We start from the raw sequence: 20480 nt of genomic DNA, 5'->3' as shown, positions 1-20480 counted from the left end.
TTAGTGAGGCTATGATGTCGAAAGGTTTGATAGTGTCTGTTGTGATCTCCAGCAGGGCCAGCTGGGCTTCCACCTTTGCAAACCCGGCAGTGGCATGCCACTGCTGAAACTCCAGCAACTTCAAAACGCCAGCATTGGTTGACTTGTCGTTGAGTAACTCTGGGACCGTCCAAGAAAGTCAGGTCACTGATGCACGATTTTGTGAATAAAACATGCAAAGGTCGTTTTATGTGCTTAACAAAAGCCCTTTACTTCCATTACGAACAAGTTGCCTTCCACTGACATCATCACGTCGGACACCGTCTCTTAAAGTGAACACAACGCAATGATGGTGCTTGTGGATTGTGTAGAGCAGTTTCTAATTGAACAACATCTGTCATCTGTCACCCATTACTTTATCCTACAACTGTGCTGCTGCCACTAAATAAAAAAATTCATGCCATATGTCAGTGATTCTGATTCTGAATCTGATATTGTTGGTACCAGACTTGTAGAAAAACAAATGGGGAATTAAAACAATTATGCTTCTTTCCATTCATTTTCTTTGAATGCTCTTCTTCACTGGTTGTAAGAAATTATCCTTAGGGGATAAACAAGTGCTTAATGATTAGAAGCAAGGCCATGTGATGAAAGCTCCAGGAGGACATCCAGCTGCTGTTGGCAACACTCAAACATACTGAAATACAACTCTTACTCAAGATCAAAAATGAAATAAGCTTGACCTGAACTGAATACAATTGGTCCAGAGTTAGACAATGATTGGTGGGCACAGGGGGTGACTTTTAGCTTGCAGTTAAAACCTTTAACCACAATTGTCCCTCAAACATTGGAATGCAATTCTGACTGTAAGTGGGAAATTGTCTGGCTTTGAAATATTTATCACTCCACAGTATGTGTGGTCTGATTGCTGCAAGTTCACAGACAGTGTAAAGATGTAATACTGGAGTAAATATACATTACTAAAATGACACATGCTTGGATTCTGGAAAGTTCAGAGTTTTAAAGGAAATTTCCTTTCAAATGCAGAATAATTAAATCTGAAATAATTAACCAGAAGAATATTCTCTATGCTGATTTTCATTTCTCTTTTGGTTTTTAAACCGTGATTATTTTACCAATTTTAAGTTGTCTCTTTTGTCATTACTAACAATTGTGGTCAGAAATTCACAAGTACTAATGCAACTAGGAACTTTGAGTCTAATGGTCTTATTTTTTTTAAGACCATTAAATAAGTCCAAAGGCATTAGAAGGATGCTAATTTTGTTAAATCCTTTCCCTCTATTCTGATCATTTGGGCAGAAATGGGGTTTGAGTTTTTACATATAGCTATATTTCCTTTGCTCAGTTTGATGCCTTGAACAAAACAATGTGGAAAGCCATGTAAGTAAATGCAACATGTATTGCAATTGATGCAAATTACAGGAATATTGGAATTCAGTTCATAGATAGAACATAGGTGCAGTAGCATGATCCACGTGGATGAAAGAAAAAGCACAAAAGACACTGAATAATGATTATAATACAGATGAATTGAGAAGTGGAAATAAAGTCTCTGAACACAGAAAAGGGAAGTTGTAAAAGATGCATTTAATTTACTTTCAGAGATTCTTTTCATGTTCAAGACCATGGTTATTGTCAAGAGCGTGTATATCCAAAGTATGAATGCCATGGTAATTAGCTTTCTACAGTAGCAACTTAGTACATTGCAAACGAGCCAAACATAAATTAACATAAGTTATACATTCAGTAACTTACATGACAAAATGAACAAAAATAAATGTAACAAAAGTTTTGAGAGATAAAAATTATACAGTAAAATATGCTAGGGCTTTTTAGTCAATTCCAGAACCTGATAGCAGTGTGGAAGAAGCTGTTGTTGAAGCTTGAGATGGGGTCTTTAGGTTTCTGAACCTCTTGCTCAATAGCAACAATGAGAAGAGGACAAAACTCAGTAGATGGAGGTCCTTAAGTGATGGACGTTTCCTTTCTACAACATCGTCTCTGGCAGAAAGTCATCGATATTGAATAGAGCTGTATCCATGATGGATCTGGCTGTTCAAGACAGTCATAGGTTCTTGTATTACTGTGCATTGGCCTTTCCATACTAGACGATGATACCAGTCAGACCATTTTCCACTGTATTTATGCAGATCGATATTCAAGTTATTTCAGTTTTCAAGGTGCAATATTAATGCAAGTGGGAGAGGGGTGGGGAATTGAGGGAATGAATTGAATGGCTCCTAAAATACCACTGGAAAGTTGGATAGTTAATATTGTTTGTTGATAACAAAACACGCAAGCATAATAAATTAAAGCAAGAAATGGCCATTCCAGTCTTGATGCAGTGCTTTTGACCAAAATGATATGACTTCCTTTCCTCCCAGCTGAACTCCTCCAGCAGATTGTTTGTTGCTAAAATTATATTTAACTTTATGTGCTAAGTGTAAAGTCAATTTCAGATTGGCAAATTGTGAAAAGCAAACAACTTCCAGAATAAATTTATTTTCTTTCAACAAGTTCAGTCCAAGTAATTACAGCACAAGACTGCAACCTACAGTAACAACTAGAGACTTGTGGGAAACGTGACTCCAAAACACACCTGCAATAGTTACTCAGGTAGAACTTTGCTTATTCCGAACTTCTTTAAGGCAACATTCAAGTTATCTCTATTGAGAAGTAACCTAAGCGGACACAAATGGACATCAAGCAGCAGATTATTTCTGAAAGAATATTTTCTACATTGGTAGTTACTTGTAAAGGCCTGGCATTTTTTTGTGGACAGTGAGTGCATAGTCGGGATCTGAACCTCAAATGGAAAATTACTCTTTTTCTATTGAGAAATTTTGCCCAGATCTCATTTTCCATTTGTTGCTGCTTTATCATTGGCCCAGGTGGAAGGACAAGCAACTTTTTGCATCCCTCCGGATGGTTAAGCATGATGTTTGGAGGTGTAGGAACCATGCTATATTTTCTAAATGTATGTATTTAAAAATATTTTGAATATATTTCAACTACTTTCGTTTGTGCAGTGAAAGGAGAAATGCTCAAGCAAGTCATGCAAACGTTCTTCAAATCTGAACTATAAATTCTGGAAATTAATAGCTGTTTATAGAAATGAATAAATGTTAGTCCCTTCCAGATTTATTGAAGATGCATTCTTTATTTCCTTAACGCATAAGAAGCCTGTGATAAAATACATCTTTTGACATGCTTTTCTAGCGGCTTTCAGAATTTCTCAGGGGCAGGAGCATAAATGAGACTAAAATGATTCCTCAAAGCTGGACATCTACACAAAGAATATAACATCAAGCGTTCTAGGGATGTGCAACCTCACAGGGGAATGAGCAAAGGGTTGTAAAAGAGTATCAATATCTTCCATTCTTTTTTCAGTTATTCCTTAAAAATAGCTCATGGAAGTGCCAGAATGATCCATATTTATTTTGGCATACTTCTGGTCAAAACAACGTTGATTTGCTTTTGTCTTCATTGCAGCAACTTCCAGCATGGAACTTGTCTGGAGCTCTGTAGAACTAGACAATTTTGGAAGCCTTCTATTCGATGAGTAGCATCTGAGAACCTTTTCAGACTATAGTGACAAGGAAAAAATATTTTATAAACCTGCTGACAGGGCTCTTTGTTCCTAAAATGCATCCTGTTGAAACTTTCCTGAAGACAAGATATACTTTCTTTGGACATCGTCCATGCTAAGTAGTTCTGTCACTTCTTCTAACTGTGGAGCAGTAAACATAGTCCAATTCCAATGCTTCAGCCAAGAAGGATATATTGAATTTTTATCCAGAGCTCCAGCTGTTTGGCAAAAGGCCACATTGTCCACAAAATAAAACCAAAGGTTTCATTTATATACAATTCTATTTTCTGTCACTTTCTTATCACTACTTTTGCACAGACCTAACAATCGCTTACCCAGATACCAGTGCAAGGAAACAAATTTGATGATCAGCCACAGGAAAGGGTGGAGAGAATTGTACAAAACAGCTGCAAAAAGATACCTAGAGACAAGCGGGTGGTGCACTTAAATATTTGTCTTTTTTTTTGGCTCTGTTAAAACTTCCACAGGAGGCTTCAGCCATCTAATTGCAAAATGATGTGGTCAAATGTTTCATTGTAAATATCACAAAGTGGCTAACATGAATTAAACTGTTGTCATTTCTGAAGTGCATGTAAAAAATACTTACCAGACTAACATAGAGCCACACTGAAGTATAGCATGAATCTTTATGTGCATCAGAATTTTATGAAATTTTCTCACAGTTTCTATTACTAGGAGCTTTCCATTTTAGTACAGGATCAATCTACCTGGCTGTGGTCTGCCTTCAGTCATTCAATGTGAACTGGTTATAATTCCAAGACTTACTGTCAAGTCAAGTCAAATTTATTTATAAAGCACATTTAAAAACAACCCATGTTGACCAAAGTGCTGTACAAACCATAACATGTAGCTAAAATCACAAATACAAGAAAGATACATGTAAACAACAAAGCACTCAGCTTATAGGCATAAAATATACAACATACGAGCCTAGGCACAGGCCAAAAATCAGCCACATCAGGAAGATTCAAACCATGGGGTCAGAGACAGAGCCCACTGTGCTGGCATTTGAGGGTATTCTGCTGAGACAGCATCACCCCAGTTACTTTGGCAGAGATTCGCAACCTGTGAATCAGTGCTAAGTGACCTCCTTAAAATTATTTTGCATTTGTTTGATGCTATTAAGTCACTTTAACTCACTTTTATTTAATTAAATCTTTAATCGTTTATATATATATATATATATTTAAACTAGACATACAGGTACTAATTTTCCTGATATATAAATGTTTCTTAATGTCGAAGTGTTACCTGGATTGGAGGATTTTAGCTCTGGGGAGATATTGGATAGGTTGGGCTTGTTTTTGCTGGAGTAAAGGAGTCTGTGGAATGAGCTAATAGAAGTATAAAAGATTGTAAGAGGGTAGATAAACAAAATCTATCCTGCTGCTTGAAAACAAGCAGGGATGGGTGAGAGGAAGGAACTTGAAAGGGGATCTGAGGGATGCAGTTTGAATATCTGGAACACACTGCCAGAAGAGGGGATGGAATCAGATATAATTATGAAATTTAAATGGCACAAAAGCAGAATCACAGTCAGAGAAGGCATAGAAGGATATGGCCTCAAACATGGGCAAGTAAGATCAGTGTGTCCACTCACTTCAACATGGAACCTGTAGACTCATTTTCAAGGATTCTATGACTAATGTTCTCAGTATTTATTTATGTATTTGTATTTGCACAGTTTGTCTTCTTTTGCAAATTGGTTATTTATCTTCACTTGTTTGTAATTTTTCATTGGTTCTGTTGTACTTCTTTGTTCTACTGCAACAGTAGGAATCAGTATGACATATATGCACCTTGATAATAAACCTATTTTGAACTTTAAGGTTTGGCATGCATGTGTTTGGTCAAAGGACCTTTCTGCACTGTATGATGCTATGACTCTTAAAATAAAGAAAACTATTTACAGACCTCAAGAGTTGAAATTCTACCTCCAGTTCTTGCCAGCATGTTCCAGGTGGCTCGTTCACACTGCACCATCTGAGCCTTGGTTGCTGCTGGAAGCTGGCTGCCCATTCAAGTGTGCAGTGTCCCAATCTGCTCAGCCCACCTCAACTGGACAAGGTTGGCATCGATTTATAAAGCCATGAAGTCATAGTGCAGAAACTGGCCATTTAACCGAGTTGGTCCATGCTAACCAAGGTGCCCCATCCAAGCTAGTCCCATTTCTATAACCTTCTAAAGCCTGTCCAACTGTCTTTTCAAACTCATTATGGTACCTGCCTCAACCACTTCCTCTGGCAGTTCAATCCACGTAGTCACCATCCATTGTGTAAAAACATTACCCTTAAGTTCCTGTGAAATCTTTCCCCTCAGCTTAAACCTTTGCCTCTGGTTCTTGATTACAAAACTCTGGGAATAATACACCCGATCTCATAATTTTATACACCTCTATAAGATCACTTTCCATTCTCCTATGCTAAAAGGAATAATGACCTAGACTGCTCAATCTCTCCTATATAACTCAGTCCCTCAAGTGCTGGAAGCATCCCAGTAATCTTTTCTGCAATTTTTTTTATGTTTCAGTTTTATCTTTTCACACAAATGCATTATTAAGAGTCCACAAAGCTCCTCACAGACATAACCTTCATGCCATACTCATTATCTTTCATGTTGGGCAAACATTCATGGACAAGTGCCCTGGGTAAGATGTTAGCTCCTGTTTTGTGAAAGTGTCTCTTTCCTTTTGAAGGTTAACTGAATCCTGTACACCCAGTGAACTAAAAAATATCTTCCATCCATCAGAATTTTTGTCTGTCAGATAACAGGAATATAATGATACTTAATCTAGTCTTGGAAGATTTGCAGGTAAATTGACGATATTCTTGTAGTTACCAGTTATGCTGATGCTAACATGCGATGAGCAGATAAAACCTTGGAGTTGGTGATGGTGGGTATGTATGGTCTAAACTACTGTGAATTATTTTCTTGGCGGTGAATTTTGAGAAAGACACTGTAGCTGATTGCAATACCTTGAGCCTAGTCCTTCATTTTGATTCCTTTAACATGGACAGAATGTGTTCATACATGAATTTGTTTGGTTTGTGGAAAAGATTATATCATGTGGAATCCATAGTTAGTGGGCTGGGCTGTATCTAGTGCAATCTTGCTCGGTGTGTTGCCAGTGAGATGTTAGGTTTTCAGCCATGAAATATGATCTGACTAAGTGTGTGCAAAAATGTTCACAAGTTGTCTTTTAGCACAAAGAAATCATTCATAAAGGGTTAAGTGCATGATTACACCAAAATGTGAAGCCAGCATTCACCCCCAAGAGGAATACAATGTACAGACTAAGACCAGAAGGAGGCTATATCTCCCCTTGAGTCTACTGTCAACATCCAATAAACTCATGACTGATCTGTACTTGGCCCCAGCTTCATTTTCCTGCCTGGTTCCCATTATCCTTGACTCATTTAAAGACTGAGCATTGTCAATCGTGGCTTTGACTGGATCAGTTGATTCAGCTTCCACAGCTCTCTGGGGGTGGGGGAATTTCAAAGACACACAACCTTCAGAGAGAAGACATTTCTCCTCATCACTGTCTTAAAGGAGCACTACTTCATTCTGAAACTAACCCTCTTTGTTTCAGGTTAAGCACCGACCCTTACACATAGATCTTTCACTGCTGCAGCCAGGCATTGGTTAAGAATTACTATAAAATTAAATTTTGATTGAAAGTAACAGGGGTCTCAAAATGTTTGGCAAACGCCTTATAGGAAGCCTGAATCCAACACTTGTTCTAAATTAAGGTAAACTTTCAAAGTGAGTAACTTTATTATCAAAGTATGCATATGTCACCATATATCTGCACTCAAATTTGTTTTCTTGCAGGCATTCACAGTAGAACAAAGAAATACAATAGAATCAATGAAAACTACAAACGCTGATGAACAATCTATGAGGAAAAAGAAGACAAACTGTGCAAATACAAAAATAAGTAAATAGACAAACAAGTAATTATTGTAAATAAATAAAGAAATAAAGCTGAGAACTTGAGTTGTAGAGTCCTTAAAAGTGAGTCCTAGGTTGTGTTCAATGATGAGTTCAGTGTTGAGATGTGTGAAGTTATCCAAATTCGTTCAGAAGCCTGATGGTTGAAGGATAATAATTGTTCTTGAATCTGGTGTTCTGGGACCTAAGGTTCCTATAACTCTTTACTGATAGTAGCAGCAAGAAGAGAGCATAACCTAGACAGTGGACATCCTTTACGATGAATGCTGCTTTGTTGTGGCAATGCTCCTTGTAGATGTGCTCAGTGTGGGTAGGAATTTTCCTGTGGTGGAACTTTTTTAAGGGTGTCCAGGCACTCAGTATTACCTGGTACGAAAACATTGTTACAGTAAGGATGATAAAAAACATTTCCAAAATTTCAAGAGAGTTTTAAAAAGATTAGAAGTTAATGGGCTCAGAGAACAATGTGAAATGTGTGATTTCTTTAAACTAAGCATTACTTACTGTGGACCTTTGATGCACAAGGATTAGAGAGTGTGCTGAGAAAATTCACGCAGTGGCAGATGTCTCAAGGCCAAAGTACTTGTCACAGTTTCAGTCTTTTTTATGTTTTGTCAATTACATAGCAGACTCCTATCAAGCCTGGCTACTGTGCGCCTGATGCACCATCAATAAGTCTTGGAGACGTGAGGCGAGATATAGGCTTTAATTGGCTGGAAGAAAGAACAAGCAGCAAGTGACCACCAAACAACATCCTGGAGACTGAGGCCGGGGCTGTGCCTCCAAACGCCTTTATCCTTCACAGCTATTAAATCTTCGGGCCTAAATAGGACAATTTAAAATTTACTGTGGTGTGGATGTCTATATAGTAGTTGTATTATTCGAGGGGTGATTGATAAGTTCGTGGCCTAAGGTAGAAGGAGTCGGTTTTAGAAAACCTAGCACATTTATTTTTCAATATGGTCCCCTCCTACATTTACACACCTAGTCCAGCGGTCGTGGAGCATACGGATCCCTTCTTCGTAGAAGTGGTCCACAGCAGGGGTGATTGATAAGTTCTTGGCTTAAGATAGAAGGAGATGAGTTATTAACTTCAAACTTTCTGCATTATCACTCAAAGGGTTGAACTGGATGTGCATGTAACGAGAGTGTCTGGGACCTCCAGGTGGTCCACAGCAGGGGTGATTGATAAGTTCATGGCCTAAGATAGAAGGAGATGAGTTATACAGCTCTCGTTACATGCACGTGCAGTTCAACTCTTTGAGAGTTTATGCAGAAAGTTTGAAGTTAATACCTCATCTCCTTCTGCCCTAGGCCACGAACACATCAATCAACCCTCGTATAGTATACTCCATATATAATGACTAGAGAGTAATATGTTACATATTTGAGTTGAGTGTATTGTGTTCTATTCAATTTATATTGAATTGGAGTTTATCGCTAAGCAGAGAGGAGAGTGGTGTTCTTAATAGTTCAGCAACATTTGAGTAATATTGTAAGTATGTTGATTAAGTATTCTTTGTTTAAATAATTAATTATGAGTTATATGCAAAGGTACATGAATGGCTTATGTCATTACTGCACTACATTAAAAAAAAGTAAGGAGGAAGTAGAAATGCTATTCACAGCTCCGTGTTCTTCTTTTGATTAGTTTTATGTTTTGGAGTTATGAAATATAACAATAATACCTTTGATTGACATAGCAACTTTAATCTATAAAATTTTCCGAGACTTCTCACAAGTTTGCAAACTCCTGGTGTGATTTCCAACCTACCGGATCTTTCAGACACTCTTGACATCCAGATCCTGACTTATTGCCCTGATCCACAGCTGCAGGAAAACCCCTGGGACTCTGACCACACAACCCCAGGCATTGTTCTACAGTTCCGAGCACCACTTTTCCACGGGCACAAATCCAATGGTCCAGTCACTGACTGCCACTCCCCTGCAAGGCAGAAAAGCCAACCCTCCACTTGGACTGCTCCTTCCCCTTGCTGAAGCAAAAGTGATCAACCTTACCAGTTATTTGAATTGGATTTAAAACAAAGCACAACATCATCTAGAATTACTTCAATAAGAGGTAGCTGTCACATCTGTACAACTATCATTCAAAAAATATTGTGGAAATTAGCAATGTGTTGGCTAAACACACAGGACTGGGATCCAGCTTCATCTGCGGGGTGTGTCTGAAACCACTGTAATTTTCTCTTTAGCCTCACAGGATAGTGATCAGCCCATTTGTTCCTATCTATTGGTGTAATACTGTAATGCTTTTGGTCTGGCTCATTGGGATGTACTTGATTTGCCTCTGTTCCTTGGCAATCATAGAAGTAGGAACTCCCATTTGTTTTTTTCCGCTTCAGCTGTTTGAGTGTGAGGTGCACTTAAAGCAGAAACATTCAGAGTGTTAAAGACAATAAGTTTGTAAGTGCACGGTTCTTCACAAATTCAGAGTATTTACAAAAATTACTTAAAATTTGGAATCTAGTAATCATATTGCATCTATTTTTGGTGCATTTAGTCAATGTCCTTACAATTGCAATAAATTATGTCCCCCCCCCCAAAAAATATATTTTGGTTTGTTCAAAATCTAATTGGTAACATTTCTTACATTTAGAAAGTAAACTTAACTGCGTTGTTCCTAGTGGGACCACATTCGGATCAGCACGGCTGATGTGGAATGGCTTCAGTGCTTATGGCCTTCTAGGAGAGAGAGGCTTCAGGGAGTGGGAGAGAACGCCAAGATTTACCCAGAGGAACTTGGGAAGTGAATATGTGAAGGAGGGTTCTGTGTGCCCCTGGGAGTAGGAGGGGTCGGGAAATGCTGATGGGAGGGGTACTGTGGTCAGAGTCGTGGTGGGAGGAATGCCATACGAAGAGGAGATCATGACAGGAGGTAGCATGGATGAACTGCAGAAGCAGGAATCTGTGAATTATGGCACAGAGCCATAGAAAACTTAATGATCTCACAAGAAACACTGCTAAAAATATTGCTCCCTCATTCGCTCATCACACACACACACACACACACACACACACACACACACACACACACACACACACACACACACACACACACACACACACACACACACACACACACACACATTCCTTTCACAGACACCCCACCCTTTTTTAAAGCCACTTCCTACCTTCCCTTATGGTAGTACTATCAAGTTGTCATAGCGAAATTACTTAACTGGACATCTCACAGTCATCCAGGACATCAATGCAATAAAATCGCTAAATGATGTCTGAATACCACTGCAGAATAATTGTTTACCCAAGCCCCACAGCTCTCCTTCCCAGAATGCTCCTTCTCAATTTGCTTTGGGAGGCAGCCTGAAGCTGCCAACCCAAATACGGAGCTTCTTCTAGAATTACAGAGTCATACAGTTCAGAAAGAGGTTCTTGAGTCTCCCAAATTTATGCCGACCATCAAGCACTTAAGTTAACCTTATACTGATCCCATTTCATTTCTCACGCATTATCAATAACGACCCTGAATTGAATCATTCACCTACTGTACATGTCAGAGGCAGTTTCTCGTGGTTACTTATTGACCAACCCGTATAACTTTGGGATGTGGGTGGAAACTAGAGCACCCAGAGGAAACCCTTGGGGTTGATGGGAAAATTTGCAAACTCCTCACAGTTGACACCGGAGGTCAGAATGGAACCAGGGATACTGGAGCTGGAAAGCATCAGCTGTAACAGTAGAAATCATTCATTTATTGATCGGCTTGCAAATCTGGCATTTTTTCTGGCTCAGATAGACATGTCTTTGAGCAATATGGTAGAGCTTCTTGGAAACCTCTCTGAGTGGAGTATCACTACAGAAGAACCCGGAGATAAAGGTTTAGCTGCTCATTGTAGTGTGTTCTATGGAGTTCAGAAGGTGTTTCATGAGCGTGCTGACACAGCCGAGTCATGTCTCCTGATGTCAACAGACACATCTTTCAAATGAGAGAAGAGCAACACCATAGCTCCTTGTGCTCATAGTATTCTGTTCCATTTAGGTCTGTACAGGTATATGGACCTTTGAGCTACAATTTATGTCAGGATAAGAAGAAATGTCTGACCAGTAATGCCATTGCATCTGCTGCGTGCCCTGCGGAAAATGACTGCTGATGCAATGTGACTCTGGGTAAAATTGATTATAGATCATTCAATGAGCACATCTGTAATCTAGTTTCTAGATGAGGATCCTGGAGGATTCTGGGTTACATTCACAGACATCCCTGAGAATTCATCCATAAACATCCTGGTGAGTTTTGTGGAGTTCATATCTGCTGAGAGTACCTGTCCTTCCTCTTATTAATCAACATTGTCATCTTAAAATAAAAAATAATTTGTTAGACAATTACAAACACTGATGATTTAAGCATAAGTTTTATTACTTCATTAATAGCCCAAGTACAACATCTGACTGAGAGCTTATTAGCACCACTTCAAATTTTAATTCCTAAATTATTGGTTATTTGAATCTATTCCTGTATTTGTCAGAAAAATATGAGAGGGGTCTTGTCATGGGTGGGATAGCAGTCTGGTGTCACAAGGTCTTTGGTTTTTAAATTTGGTCTGGTGTCCCCTCTGAGGAGACTGCATTGTTTCATATCCAATAACTGAAAATGATATATTAGTATTATAGCAGATAAAAATGAATATCTAACAACAATCATTAAACCAAAAACAATGGGGTTGATTTGGTGCATGAGCTAAATCTATTAAATTTGTAATTAAAGCTACTTAGAGAAAAGACAAGATGATTCATCATCTTTATTCCCTACATAATTAAGTAGTTTGCTGAGCGCCCATTTGTCACATAACACACAAACCATAGGTAATACTATAGGTATTCTGAGACCATGAACCAATATGTACCAACTTTTAGGACTGGATACTGTCATAAAATTCAAACAAAATGATGAAAACTTATTTAAAATGGTAAATAAACTGGATGTTGCCAATAAAATGAAATATAAATGTGTGTTCTTTCAAATGATTGAATTTAGGAGGATATATTTTTTCCTCAACAATGGCTCAATTTTAACTGATCAATAAACATTAAAAGATGGTGGTATGTTATCCATCATATGGGTTGATTATATGCCAATAGAAAGATATCTGTCTGAAGATTAGGGCTATATTTTGAGTTATGCCTACACAGCTGGGTCATATTTCTTGGCATCAAATCAATATTCAACAGCACTGTATGAATATTCAGACTCGTGTAATCTGAGGAATTTGAAACCTAATCCCAGTCAGCACGTGCAAGTTAATTTTAAATGCTAGTAGAACGTTTGGTAAAAGGAAACTCCTTCAGCACAGACTTTGTTTTGGTTATTTATTTGTAAAAGGTAATCTGCTTTAAAAACAAACTGATCTGGCTAATTTGAATTGAATGACTGCAAATGGGCAACATTGGTGCTATTACATTCAGTTTTCTGACTCCCACGCAATTCATACAGTACATTTATGGTATGAGTTGTCCTTATATTTGGAAGGGTTGTTAGTATCTGTGAAGGTGTTCCAAAACAAAACGATACAGAAATAAACACTTCGCAGTATCAGTCAGGGTACAGCATCACTCACTCAAAGGACATGGGCAACCAATGTCCAAAGTATGAAGGACCCCTATACTGCTGCTGAACCCCATTATTTACAGAGATCTTTGCAGATTAGGTGCTGATAGATTTCACCGCAGTCTAGATTCACATGAACTGATACTTGATCCATCCAGTGGAAACAACTTTGCCATTGATTTGAATTGGAAATGAAATTGCATTTATTTCTCATTTTAGCTCTGGACTAGAGGGTGTCAAAATGTGACCTTGGACAAATGAAACATTTTCCTGTTCTAAACTGCTAAAATGATGGTAAATGACCAGTTTTAAATGAAAGCAAGGGACTCATGCACAATATGGATTCTATTTGAAATCTGACCGTGGACTACAGTTAGCACCACTTGTCGTTCTTAGATGTCATTCAACAATTCTACCTGCAGGTTCAGACATCAGGTTAGTGAGTTCAAGAGCTTTTAGTAAATTTGTTTAACTAGGAGTCTGCCCACAGAGCTGGTGTATAAGGCATAATCAAATAGTTATATGAGAATGCAGGGATATGACCTAAAATGAAAAAAAAAATTGTTTTTGTCTACACATCTCAAACTAATTGCTTTAATCTATTCCCATTGGCTTCAAATTAATTTCCCACATCTGCCCAACATCTTTGAACAAGACATCTCTTACCTTGCTTGGAGTGAGATTTGCCAGTGTGCTATAAAAATCTTTCATCAGTGAGATTACTTTTACAGACTTGCAGACTGTAGCTTTTCACAGTCTCACAACATCGCCTCCAGCAAACTCTAGAATAACGTTCAGTTTAAAGAACAAGTTCAATCCTGCTATTAAATAATCTAGATAGCCCATGAATGGTGTTATCTGCCTGAACTCCCATTCTAATGGGCTAGGGCTGCCATGTTATCCCACTGCTGTTCAACATTGCCACAGGATGTGATGCAGCATATTCCAGTAATAAGTCAATGCCACTCTCCTCCGTTAAGTCTTATTGGCACGCATGGAGATCTACAATATAGAGAAGATGCAAACACTACAAAAATACTCCTGGGGTTCCAAACACATTGAAAGCTTGCCGTAAATTGTCTTCCATATTCTTCAACAAATCTGAAGGAAAAGTACTCGCCTAATCATCACTGTGTAATGCAATGAGGGCACATAGACAGAGATTTATTTACAAGGTAGTGAGTCAGACTCTAAACTCAAGTTCTTGATGCAAACCAAAATTAGTTAATTAGCAGCATTTCCAAATGTTCAATTGAATTAAAAAATAAATATTAGCATAGATACAGAGCAAACAACAGGTTCCAGGCCTAAAGTAGATCATAAATGTGATTCCATAGACTTCCTGCCTCATACTATTTATATGTAGTCAACCAAGAGTTAGCATTTGATCATACAAAGATATTACTGCTTAGCCCAATCCTGAGTCAAAATTGAAGCCAGCTCAAGGAGAGTCAGTGGGTAGTAAACAGGAGCAGGGGCCTAACTAACTTTTGTTTGTTTAATGGAACATTGATACCAATCATATTGTTTGTATTAACATTCAATAATTTAACATAAACTGAACATAATTTTTTTGTAGGTTTTCACAAATAAAACAAAATGAGGTGTTTATGTTAATATAGTATTAATGGCAAGACTCTTGGCAGTGTGGTAGATCAGAGGGATCTTGGGGTCCGAGTCCATAGGACACTCAAAGCTGCTGCGCAGGTTGACTCTGTGGTTAAGAAGGCATACAGTGCATTGGCCTTTATCAATTGTGGGATTGAGTTTGGGAGCTGAGAGGGAACGTTGCAGCTATATAGGACTCTAGTCAGACCCCATTTGGAGTACTGTGCTCAGTTCTGGTTGCCTCACTATAGGAAGGATGTGGAAACCATAGAAAGGTTGCAGAGGAGATTTACAAGGATGTTGTCTGGATTGGGGAGCATGCCTTATAAGAATAGGTTGAATGAATTCCACCTTTTTTCCTTGAAGCCATGGAGGATGAGAGGTGGCCTGATAGAGATATATAAGGTGATGAAAGGCATTGATCGTGTGGATAGTCAGAGGCTTTTTCACCGGTCTGAAATGGCTAGCATGAGAGGGCACAGTTTTAAGGTGCTTGGAAGTAGGTACAGAGGAGATATCAGGGGTAAGTTTTCTACGCAGAGAGTGGTGAGTGCATGGAATGGGCTACCAGCAACAGTGGTGGAGGCGGACATGATAAGGTCTTTTAAGAGACTGCTGGATAGGTACATGTAGCTCAGAAAGATAGAGGGCTATGGGTGACCCTAGCGATTTTTCAGGTAAGAAAATGTTCGGCACAGCTTTGTGGGCCGAAGGGCCTGTATTATGCTGTAGGCTTTCTTTGTTTCTATGAAACCCATAACACGTTTTATTGAAGACCAAAACCTAAACACCAAAACATGCTAAAAATCTGTACATAATCTCGCCATCACGTCGGACCAGCCTCTTAAAGTGAAACCACAATCCACTGTCAGCGGCTGTAAATTATGTACATTTCTCCCATTTGCATTACCCTGCACATTTTCTACTTTTGTGCCATAACTACTTATGAATAGTTTCAGAAAAATAATGAGTGAAGTTAAACGTAAATTGTTTGAATTAAAACATCAAATCTTCAGATTCAGTACAGCAACTGAAAAATTCACTTAATGGGATATTTACACTTCTTGATTTATCGTTTCCTTCTCTGATTACTGCTGGTTTAGAAAGGCATGTGTTCTTCCATTAGTCTATAATTCTTCCAATTTCTCTTAAATTCACAGACAAAGTTTGAAAAAAAAAACTTTTATAGTCAAAACAATGCACAGACTGTATCCAGTCCTTCAGTAAATGAACTCAGTGCAGGGATAGTAAAGTACAAACAGTTTCACAGGCAAGCTCCCACTCAAAATAATTTCTTAATCAGGTAATATTTCAGTTTGCTCCCATCTCAGAGAAGATAGTTCTTTTTATTTTTACACCATTTTCAGTGCATTCATCTTGTCTCTTTATCTTAAATTCTATAGAGCATTTCTGGTGTTGATTCAAGTTTCATAAAATTTGGAAGACTAGGATGAATGTTCACTGAATTTTCTTCCTTTCATTCGAAATGGCTGGCATTTACACTGCAGCACCTCCGCAGTGAATTATAAAGCCTTTAATGTGTTTTACTTACAAAAGCACAGTCAAGATTTGTAAAAAGGCAAGCACATTAAGTAAGGATAATTTCAGTCTTAGCACAAATCTTAAATTTCAAAGAAGGAATTTTACCCATTCTCTTTCTCTATTTACTTTCAGAGTTGTTGGTAACCAATTTAAGTTTGTAAATACTTAAATTCTTGCTGAGTGGACTGTTTTGCTTAAACTTAAAAATGAAGACCAAAGCTGAAAAAACTTAAAAGTTTAAATATAAACTCAATATTAGAAAAATGGAAATCTATTCTGAAAATTCGATGAACCATTAAAAATCTAATTGCTCTGAAATTAATAACAGATGCATTTTCTGAGAAAAAAGATATGCTATCTCATTTTCTTTAGAAGTATTTCTCGTGAACATTTACTCTGTACCCTTTTGTCTTTGGATCCAGAGAGCTGCACTTGGAATGAAACTTGTAATCAAGAAACATAATTAACACTAACCTGAACACATTTATTTTGATTCAGCTTTCCTCTGTCAACAATTTCATTCTTGATTGCTTTCAATAACTATTTCCTTTGCCTTATTGCATCCAAATCCTTCTTCTAACTGGTGCCTCACATCTACCAGATTGCATCTTTTCAATCACAAACCTGAGTGAAGTTTTATAAATTAATGATTGCTTGTTTGTTGGCAATAACTTTCTGGCAAGGGAGCACAGACTCAGAAATAATTTTTCCACTGATTTATTATTTTCACATAAGGACCAAAATGGTAGAACTAAGGAAAAATTTTGTGCACACAATACTGCTTGAATAATAGAGAACACGAGAAAATCTGCAGATGCTGGAAATCCAAGCAACTCTCTCAAAATGCTGGAGAAGCTCAGCAGGCCAGGCAGCATCTATGGACAAGAGCAAACAGTTGACAGTTCGGGGCGAGATCTCAGCCCAAAACATTGATTGTTAACTCTTTTCCATAGATGCTATCTGGCCTGCTGAGTTCCTCCAGCATTTTGGGTGTACTGTTTGAATGGCTTGCTTCTAAAACAAAATATGGTTCAACGTAGCAGGCAGGTTTTAATGACTCATTTTATGAATCAACCCTTGAAGTCCCAGAGCAGCCAGAACACGTAATAGCTCTTTTTTTCTTTTTCAATGAATGAAACAAATCTTTGGTTGTTAGTATAAAACATGTATTGCTAAATTGGTGATTTGATGCATTATTGACACATGCATCTTTTACATGCCATTTCATTAAAATAATGCATGTAGTTAGTACAAGGTAGAACAATATCAGGGTGCAGAATAAAATATTACAGTTACAGAGCGAACGCAGTGCAGGTAGACAATAAGGTGCAAGTCCATAGCAAGACAGATTATGAGGTCAAGAGTTTATCTTATCATAAGAGGAATAGACAGAGTGGACAGCCAGTCCCTCTTCCCCAGGGCACCACTGCTCAATACAAGGGGACATGGCTTTAAGGTAAGGGGAGGGAAGTTCAAGGGGGATATTAGAGAAACGTTTTTCACTCAGAGAGCGGTTGGTGCGTGGAATGCACTGCCTGAGTCAGTGGTGGAGGCAGACACACTAGTGAAGTTTAAGAGACTACTAGACAGGTATATGGAGGAATTTAAGGTGGGGGGTTATATGGGAGGCAGTGTTTGAGGGTCAGCACAACATTGTGGGCTGAAGGGCTTGTAACATGCTGTACTGTTCTATGTTCTATGTTCTATACTAAGGAACCATTCAATAGTTTTATAACTGTGGGATATGATCTGTATCTGAGCGGGCTCTTTCAGATTTTAATATCTTTTGCTCAGTGGGAGGGGGGAGACAAGAGAACGTCAGGGGTGGCTGGGGTGTTTGATTATGTTTGTGGGTTTACCGAGGCAGTGAGAAGTGTAGATGGAGTCCATGGAGGGGATGTTGGTTTCCATAATGTACTGAGCAGTGTCTCCACCATTGTTTCTCACAGAAATAGTTACTAGTGATGTTCATTCCAAGGAACTTGAAGCTCTCAGCTCTCATGACCTCCAGCATCATTAATGTGAACAGGAATGCATGCATTGTGCTCCCCCTCATCCCTTCCTGAAGTCATTGATATGTGATAAAAATTAAAAGTTCAAAGCTCAAAGTAAATTTATAATCAAATTACATAAATGTCACCATATCCTATCCTGAGATTCATTTTCTTGTGGGCGTTGACAGTAAATAAAAAGAAACGCAATAGAATCAATGAAAAGCCACACACAACACGACGGACAAACAACCAATGTGCAAAAGACAAAAGAAAAACAAAGTAGTGATAATAAGTAAATGAGATGAACAGCCCTTGAAATTGAATCCATAAGTTGTGGCAACAGTTCAGTGTTGGAATGAGTGAAGTTGTGCCCTCTGGTTCAACAGCCTGATTTTTGAGGGGTCTAACTGTTCCTGGACCTGGTCCTGTATGTCCTGAGGCTCCTGTACCTCCTCCCTGATGGCAGCAGTGAGAAGAGAGCAAAGCTTGTCAAATTAGTCATTTGTTAGAATCTTCTTCTAATAATTGGCCCATTGAAATTAATGAAACCCAATTTTTGGAGAATATACTATAGCTAGTTGATACTGCAGCACACATTTTATTCTCATTACAAAAAGTAAGCGAGTTTCTTTCTGATAAAGATAATTACATCTCCTTATTGATATCATAAATTCAATACATTTGATGTGTAGAATCAATCTCATACCAATTAATGTATCAAAGTATTATCAAAGAATCAAAAATGCTGACACCAGGTTAGAGCATGTTATGTCTATTGTGTTAATTTACATACAATTACACAAGATGTAGAACACATAAACTAGCTATTCAGGCAAACATAGATAAATATAAGATAATAAATTTATTAGGAAGGATAGTGAGGTCACACTTTTTATGAAAGATTCAAGTTTCAGGAGAACGGCATGACAAAGAGATCTCAGAGTACAAATGCACCTGTTGCAAACACTGCACCATAGTTTAGCTTAACGCCTTCCCCACTTCTCTACCTCTCGTTTCTTCTAGCACATCTAGTCTAGCTGAATTCAGATGCAGTTTATCATATTGATACAAATTCCTTATCATGGAAATGAATCTCCTATTTCCACAATAGCTGTTTAATTCTCCAGATCTCTGTGTCTCTACATCAGTTTGACAGGCAATAATTCAGGAGGAAATCTAGTGGCATATTTTTGCAGCATTCAGAAGGAGATAAGTTAAGAATATGACTCATACTGTTTATGCTAATGATGTTTGTACAGTAATGGCCAAAGTTTAGCAGCAATGTGGAGCAAGTTCATTGGAGGATATCCAAACCCAGTGAAAGAAGCTGCAATATTTTTGAAGGCCAGGATTGTGAATTCCATCTTTTTACATTTTAAACAAATAGTCAGCATTTCAAACTCAGTATATGTTTTTGCAGACCAACCAACTTCTTCCCCCCACCCTTACAGCTTCATCATCTTCTCCTGCATCCTTTTCTGTTCACGAGAGACTCAGGCATTAGGATATGTGTTGAAACACCTTACCACATGACAGGTAAGAGGACGAACCATGATTTTGTGTGTGTGTTTAACTGAGTAGACCGGCTGCATATCACGTATAGTTGTATATACACGTGGATAATTTAAACATATGTCCATGAACAGATGACCATGAAAGACATTGGAAAATTCCATTAGAATGTTGGCTAACCCATTCACTGGTGCTTAATGTATTGATGGGTCACTTTTAATTGCATTTGTCACATTTGTGTCATAGTTAAGTGTTCAGACAAGATACCCAAATATAATGCAAATTAAAATCAAACAATTATTTATATTATTGGCAAGGCTGGGATTTATTGTGCATTCCAAATCAGCCCTGAACAAAGGAGATAATTAGGAGTCAATGACGTATCAACCACATCAGTGAGCCTGAAGTTACTTAAAAACTAGATTAAGAGGGGACAAAGGCTTTCAATTGATTACATACATTTTTGAAGAGGATGTTTTTATAATAATGTTTACTACTACTAAGACTAGATGCCAAATTCCTCATCAGTTAGTCTCTGCAACAAATTGGACATAGGCAGACTATTGCTAAACTGGTATGTTAATTTTGAGTGCACCAGTTGCCAGTCCCTAACACTGAATAAAATAAACTTTCTATTATTGAAATAACTTGATGTTTCCTGGTTAGATTCCCCCAG

The 20480-nt window shown here is 38.1% G+C and overlaps 1 long non-coding RNA gene across 1 annotated transcript; it reads right to left on the bottom strand.

Annotated features, from left to right (window-relative positions):
• Nucleotides 1-1596: 1596 nt before the first annotated feature.
• LOC132380323 (uncharacterized) lies at nt 1597-10281 on the bottom strand. The gene is made up of 3 exons (XR_009507734.1): nt 10176-10281; nt 8069-8277; nt 1597-3586 (listed from the first exon to the last, which is right to left on the bottom strand). It is a non-coding gene; the product is annotated as an uncharacterized LOC132380323 (long non-coding RNA).
• Between the last annotated feature and the right edge of the window lie 10199 nt (nt 10282-20480).

The sequence above is a fragment of the Hypanus sabinus genome, chromosome 23 (assembly GCF_030144855.1).
Source record: "Hypanus sabinus isolate sHypSab1 chromosome 23, sHypSab1.hap1, whole genome shotgun sequence".
Taxonomy (NCBI): Eukaryota; Metazoa; Chordata; class Chondrichthyes; order Myliobatiformes; family Dasyatidae; genus Hypanus; species Hypanus sabinus.
Note: the sequence above shows the minus strand (reverse complement) of the source record. Positions and strands in the feature narration are given on the sequence as shown.